We start from the raw sequence: 7,585 nt of genomic DNA on the forward strand, positions 1-7,585 counted from the left end.
CATTTGACGAAGGGGAAGGCAAGGATAAAAATCCAAGGCACCCCTTCGACCTAGCCAAGGCTAGTTGCGTGATTTAGCCCCACCTTTCCTAACTTTTCTACCAAAAATATGTATTGCATGTTTTGGATTTGACTAGATGAATGCAAAAAGAAAGAAAAAATGCAAACCTAAATTCTAAAATGTCTCTTGTAAGGTTTTTGATCCCAACCACATGAGTTGTGGCGGCCAATAAAGGAAAACCTTATAGAGGTCGATTAATGCAAATGATGGCTAAAGTGCAAGTGTGCAAGTGTATAACAAGGTGCACGTGTGAAATTGTATGAAAAATCCAAGTGTTTGTGTGCAAGTGTATGGAATATAGTGATAAGTGCATATAGGTGTAATTAAGTGCAATTTTGTGAAGTAGAAATCAAAATGAACAATAAGGAAAGGAAAAGTAATGAGGAAATGTGAATTGAAAAAAATGAGTAAGTGATAAATGAGAATGAATGAACCTAAAGGAATGCATCAGGTCGGGTATGAGAATGACTCCTAACTTTTTCGACTTCGATTTTCCCTTTGATTAGAAAGCAAAACTAGCGTGCTAAGGCTATCGAGTAGCCACACTCGCTCGTTTCCCTTATTAGAAGGGGACTCTTCAGGCAAATGTACCCTAACTAGCATGAGATGCAAGACCTAAAGTGAGGGGAAAGGGGAATCGAGGAGCATGTCAGATGATAAACTAAGAAAAAGTGCATGATATGTAGTGAACAGGCAAATAATACATTAATGAAAAACAAAGGAAAAATCCTATTGGGTCTAGCGTTGGACTAGCCCTTTCTATGAATTCCTACTAGCATTAGACTAGTGGAAACAAAAAAAGAAGCCACAACTAGCGTTGGACTAGTGTGGTGGCGTACATTTATCCATTCCATTCATTCATGGCTATGAAAGCAAGTAGACATGCCAAAACACTCGTAAACACGTAACACGTAACACTTAGCATGTTCGACTAGATGCAAGAGCCTAATAAAGCAATTAAACATGTAGCAACAAAAGCAAGCGACCAAGGGGAAGGGGAAATGGACCAGATGCTCTCCGAGCCCTATCTATTACAAGCCAAGAGGTGTACACATACCCCATAATGAATAACTTAAATAAAAAGCAAAAGGAAAGGGGAAGGGGAAATGGACCAAATTGCTCGCCAAGCCCTATCTATTACAAGCCAAGAGGTGTACACATACCCCATAATGAATAACTTAAATAAAAGTAAAGTAAATGTAATAAATGCAAGGAATTAAAGAAGGGCAAAGGAAAGCGAAGTAGACATGCATATTCACATAACACGTAGGAGCACGTAGGGTCAAATGAAGTGCAAATAAAAGGGTAGAGTGTACCTCCCTTGAAATTGGGCCCCAATGAAGTGAAATCACTTATTTATCCTCCAAAATAAAAGAAATGGTCAAGGTACCAATTTATTTGGGAAAATAAAAGAAAATAGGCAGGACAAAGCTCACTTAGTCATAAAGTCCCTAAAGTCATGACTTAAGCGCAATGGAAACAAAGCATGGCAGTTAATCGAAGCAAACAAGCAATGAAGTTGCACAAATTAAAATTATCAAGGACCAATTTGATGAAATTCTTTAATTGATTGGGTCCTAGTGGAACAAGAAGAGACTTGGGGGCTTGAAATGTAATTTTTCTGAAGGTTTTTCATGCAGCTCATGCAAATTAACGTGGGATAGTCTGCAACAAGGGAAAAAAGAAAATTTCTGCAATCAAGAATATCAACGCAACTTGCATTTCCACAAACAAATATCAACTTTTAACACTAAATTTGATCACAACCATTCAATCAAAACATCTAAAAACCTTATCTTAGCAACATGCAACACAATTTCAACATCCAACAATGGCAAACATCGAAAGAAAAATCACACAAATACTTGAAGAAAAATCCAGCAAGCATTCGGCAACTGGAGTTGATCATTTTACAGCAAGGTTGTGATCCTAGCTCAAATGTTTAAGACCCAACTATACAAACTCAACACCACTCACCCACTTCCCCTTCAACATGAGATTAAGCTAGCAAAAGAAAATGGCCAAAACCAGTTTATATGAGCTATTTGCGAGAAGAAAAGAAGACAGCAAATTATGAGGATGAAAACGCAGCAAAAGGAGAGACGAAAAACGCAGCAAGAATTTCTGGAACCAAAACAAACAGGCCGCTGCATTTTCCTTCTGGCAAATGGAGGTTTAGCTTAACTTCAAACTAAGCAGCAAGGCCAAAGCTTTCACAAACAGCAAATGAAAGCATAGCAGAAAATCATGCAAATTCTAATGAGACCTTTATGCAAGACCCGAAGAGAATTTCTGCAACATCAAGCTTCGATAATTCATGAAGACTTTTAGCGCTAAAGCCAGCTGCAATTTTCTGCTAACATGCAAACCTTGGCAAACAAAGAAACATGCAAGACCTTAAAACCATTTCCCAACAAACATAGCTAGCCACCCATTAACAACAGGACTCTTGGCAGACTTACATACAATGAACGAGGACAAGAAACTTGTGCAACTGACTTCTAAGCTTCAATAAATTGCAGGAGGGACAAGTAAAAGCGAAAGAAATAAACAAGCAACAAGACCAAATGAGTGCAAGCTGTACGAAATGAAACAAGAAACCAACGGAAGGCTAAAGGAATAGAGAACAAACCAACAGACCACACAGAAATATGGCCATAAGCAAAAATCACGGGAGACATGTCTCAAGAACTTGAAAAGAGCTGCATTTTAAAGAGAAGGCTTACAGTGCACTGGGTTTCTGAACTTGAACCGAATCCGGATGGTGGCGGTACTGGTGGTGTTCGACGAACGCCGGCAGTGGGAGCAAAGCGCCGTTGACTAGACCGAGGGCTCCAGAGACGAAGCTTGCCGTCCCGCAACTGAAGTCGACTGAAATGTTCTTGCCGGCAAAGGCGATGGACTCCAGCTTTTCCTTTTCGCTCTGCTCTTCCTGTCCGAAGCCCTTTTCCAATCTCAGCTTTTCACCCAGCCCCCGACTCTCAATCTCTCTGGTTTTCCTTTTGTTTTTTCCAAATTCCAGCCGTCAACTCCCTCTTAGTTTTTCTGGTTTCTAAAACCTCTCCGTAGCCCTCTGTATTCTGTTCCTACTCCTCAGTCATCTTACGCTGCCTCCTCTCTCTCTTGCGGCTTCTGATTTTTCTTTTAGTTTGCAGCCGTCAACTCCCTCTTGCTCCCTTTTCTCCCCTTGCGGCTGCCTTTCTTTTTTGCTATTTATATGGGACGTCATCAACCCTAAACCCTCAACAATACTCTCCAAAATTTGCAGCTAAGGGGCTGCCCGAGCTTTCTCTTTGCAAGCTGCAACAATACGCAGCTTTATGCCGCGTATCCTCTCTCTTTTTTTTTTTTTTGAAAAATAATTTAACAAAATTAATAATAAAATACTAAATAATAAAAAACAACAAATTTACATCAAAATAAACAAACTGAAACAACAAAAATGCCATTTTCAATCTTTTTTTTTCATTTTTCATTTTCATCATTTTTCACTTTTTTTCTTTTTTTCACTTTCAAGAAATTCTATGCTAAAAACTTAAAAATAGAAATAAAACTAGAAACTAAAAACTAAAAATCGAATAAAACGAACACGACGAATAAAAAAACTAAAAATAAACAGTAAATGAAATTACACCAAAATTTGGTGTCTACACTTTCCTTTCCAACTTTAACTTCAATTTGATTTTTTCTGAAGGGATAATTTCAAAAACCTCTCTCGAGGTTTCTAATAATTTCATATAGTACCCTTGAGATTTTTAATATTACACTTACCTCCCTTGACCTATAAAATGACCATAATAACCTTAATATAGCAATATTTTCATGCAATTAAATAATACACTCCTAATCTTGTGCATAGGAATGCACCATACAATTAAATATTGGGCAAAAAGTCCCAGTGGCCCTCAAACTATTACCCGGATGAAGTTTTGGCCCCCAAACAATTAAATGTAAAGTTTTGATCCCCTATCTATCCAAAGTACAAATTGTTAGACTTTCTGACAAATTCATTAGTTAATACCGACGGAATCTACGATCACGTGAGAAGCACGCCGAAATACGAAGGGCTTTTTTGTCCATAAAGAGCTGTCATCCACTTGGTGAAATGGAGCGAAAAATGATTTTGACCAAACTGTTTACTTTCTCCACTATCTCTCCCTCTGTCTGCCATTAACGATTCTTGCTGCAACTTTCCGACTACGAGCACTACTACCAGCACCGTGGAAGTAGACATTGAAGCGAAATGGAGTGGAAAATAAGGAAGCCAGACGTGTACTTTGATCCATTTCTTGTTTACGGTAAGTGGTCTGACCCTATTTTTGTTCCATTTTCGTCTGAGCAGTGATGGTTTGTATATAATAGAGGAACAAAGCGTGTCAATAACGTTTAAAAAGATGGTATTAGTCAAATTTTCAGTTTGTCGGGAAGATTGGTGGTCCTATATGTTGGTATCTTTTACTGTAGAAATTAATATTCGCTTCAGTGGTCCTACATTATTTTTTTATTTTACCCATTAACCATGTCCGACAAAAAGGGGCCACTGAAATAGTAGTTTATTGGCCTAATACAACTGTTTTGACTCATAATTTGTGAGATAATTTATTCTTCCTATTTTAAATATTGTATTGACCTGAGGCTAAAATTGTTGTAGAGGCTGATTCTGAATGGTTTACTATACGTTTGCATCATGGGGGGAGAATTAATTGGGGACAATATGTGGGGTATGTTGATGGAGATGTAGATGATGTAGATCTTTGCAGCGCCGAGAAAATGTCCATTCTTGAACTGAATAAGATGGTGAAAAAATTAGGACATCGTAGAGCTGCTATACTGTATTACTATGTTGAACCAAATAAAGATCTATCCAATGGTTTAAGAGAGTTATGCACTGATGAGGATGTTAACAAATTTTCAGAATGGGCTTACAAGTTTAAGGTGATGGAGGTATTTTGTAACCACCTGACACCCGAAGAAATTGAAAAATTTAGGTCTCCTTTGATTGTTAAACCAGTAGAAAAAAAACGTTGTGGTGTTGTGATTGAGGAGTTGGATGAGCAGGGAAGAATAATAGGGGAACCATGTTCTGAAAAAAGTTTTAGAATGGGTCTGTTATTTGAGGAACATACTGGTACAAAAGACAATCGAGATGAGTTACAGAACTCAGGTTTACAGCAGAAACAAATTGGGTCATCAGAACAGCCTCATAGTGCTGGACATGGACAGAGCATCCAGCAGCTTGCTAGTGCACTAGATCTAGAAGGGAGAGCTACTACCTCTGCTTCAACAGACCAGCATCAAGGCACATTCGAACGAGGTGCTGCCTCTGCTTCTACTATCCAACATGAGCAAGCTAGTGAACTAGATCCAAAAAGAGGTATTGCCTCTGCTTCAACAGACTAGCAAGAAGGCACATTCGAAACTTCTACTATCCAGCATCCTGTTGACCATCATAGCAGTGAACAACCTATTGCAGAGGAAGGAGTCATAGAAGATGTTGAAGAATCAGAATCAGAGCATGACTCTGACAGATTTAGCACTGGTGACTACTGTGGCGATGAGGCACTACTGGATGGTTTGGTACCAGAGACAACAGGGGGTGGAACTTCAGAGCAGCAGTTTGATGAGCCACTAACACATGAGATGCAGCCTGATTCACAGCAAAATAATGAAGCAACAGGCACATTCTCTTCACAACAGCATGATGCACAGCAGCCACAACAGAAAAAAAAACAGGTTAGGAGAAGGAAAAATGTACAAGCACAGCAGCAACAAGCTTGAAATGAACCAGAAGCTTCTGATACATTGGCTGAAGATGTAATCCCAGACCACCTTAGCAGTTATGGTGGCTCATCAGAAGAAGAAGAAGATGGTGACCAATTCCAAAGAAGGTACAAAGATTTTTGTATGGAGAAGTTCAAGATTGATACCAGATTTGAGTTGGGTATGAAATTTGGTTCAAGAGCCCAGTTTAAGGCAGTTGTTCAAGAATATGGTATCAAGATGGGGAGGCCAGTATATACCAAGAGGAATGAGAGTATAAGGGTGAGAGCCAAGTGCAAGGCCCTATGCCAATGGTTTGTGTTTGCCTCAATTGAAAAAGCACTTGGGAGTACTAATTTGGTAGTTAAAAGCATGAATGACAAGCATGAAAATTGCAATCACGCCTGGAAAAATAAAAACCTGAAGTCTAAGTGGTTGTCTGACAGGTACATGGAGAGGATTAAGTCGAACTCTCGAATCCCAGTTAGGGAGATCCGACAAACTGTGAATGAGGAATATCAAGCTCAAATTTCCTGATGGATAGCAGCCAAAGCAAGGAAACTGGCACTTGAAATGATAAAGGGATCAGCTGAACAACAGTATAAAAGAATTTGGGAATATTGTGCTGAGATAAAAAAGACACATGAGGGCAGCACAATGGAAGTGATGTTTACTCCATTTAGAGGGCCTGGGGGCAATCCAAAATTTATGAGACTCTACTGCTGTTTAGGGCCATTGAAAAAAGGATTTAAGGATGATTTGAGGCCATTGATAGCATTGGATGGGTGCCATTTGAAGGGGACTTATAGAGGGCAGTTATTGACTGCCATTGCAGCTGACCCTAATAATGGATGGTGGTCCATTGCCTGGGCAGTTGTAGAGAGAGAAGCTACGGAGCAGTGGACGTGGTTCTTGAAATACCTCAGTGATGATTTGGAAATTGAAAATCAATTTCATTATACCTTTATTTCTGACCAACAAAAGGTATACACATATACACTTTGCAATAATGTGAACATGTGTATGTATGTGTATGTATATACATAGTAACCTTCCTTGATATTTTGTTTCTTCCTTTACAGGGGTTGGATAGAGCATTAGCTGAAGTTCTTCTAAATTGTGAGCATAGGTATTGTGTCCAACACATGTATCGAAATTTCAAGAAGAAACATCCAGGTTTGCCTCTTAAGGATAGGCTGTGGAATATTGCCAACAGCACAACAGAGGAACTCTACAATAAAGCAATGGCAGAACTCAAAGATTTTGATAACGAGGCATATCAGTGGGTAAAAAATGCTCCAACTCCTTGGCATTGGTGCAAGGCCTTCTTTCCGACTCACACAAAGAGTGACATGCTGGTCAACAACTTGTGTGAGTCTTTTAATGCACATATTCTTGAGGCTAGAGACCAGCCAATTATAACAATGCTGGAAATGATCAGGGAGTACCTTATGGATAGGATCCGGAAGAGAAAATCAGCAATGGAAAGATATGATAGCCCAACTGGACCTCTAATCAACGAAATTATTGAAAATAGGGTAAAAATTGCAAGTCAGTGGATGCCTATTTGGAATGCAATGCATGGCTACCAGGTGAAAGGACCAAGAGGGGCCCAATTTGCTGTAGATATGGAGAAAAAGAACTGCAGTTGCAGGTTATGGGAGGTTAGTGGCATTCCATGTTGTCACGCCATTGCTGCCATTCTTTTGAGGAATGAAGACCGACGGCAGTACTTGAATGTTTGTTATAGTAGGGGGCTATTCTT

The sequence above is a fragment of the Coffea eugenioides genome, chromosome 6 (genome assembly GCF_003713205.1).
Source record: "Coffea eugenioides isolate CCC68of chromosome 6, Ceug_1.0, whole genome shotgun sequence".
NCBI lineage: Eukaryota > Viridiplantae > Streptophyta > Magnoliopsida > Gentianales > Rubiaceae > Coffea > Coffea eugenioides.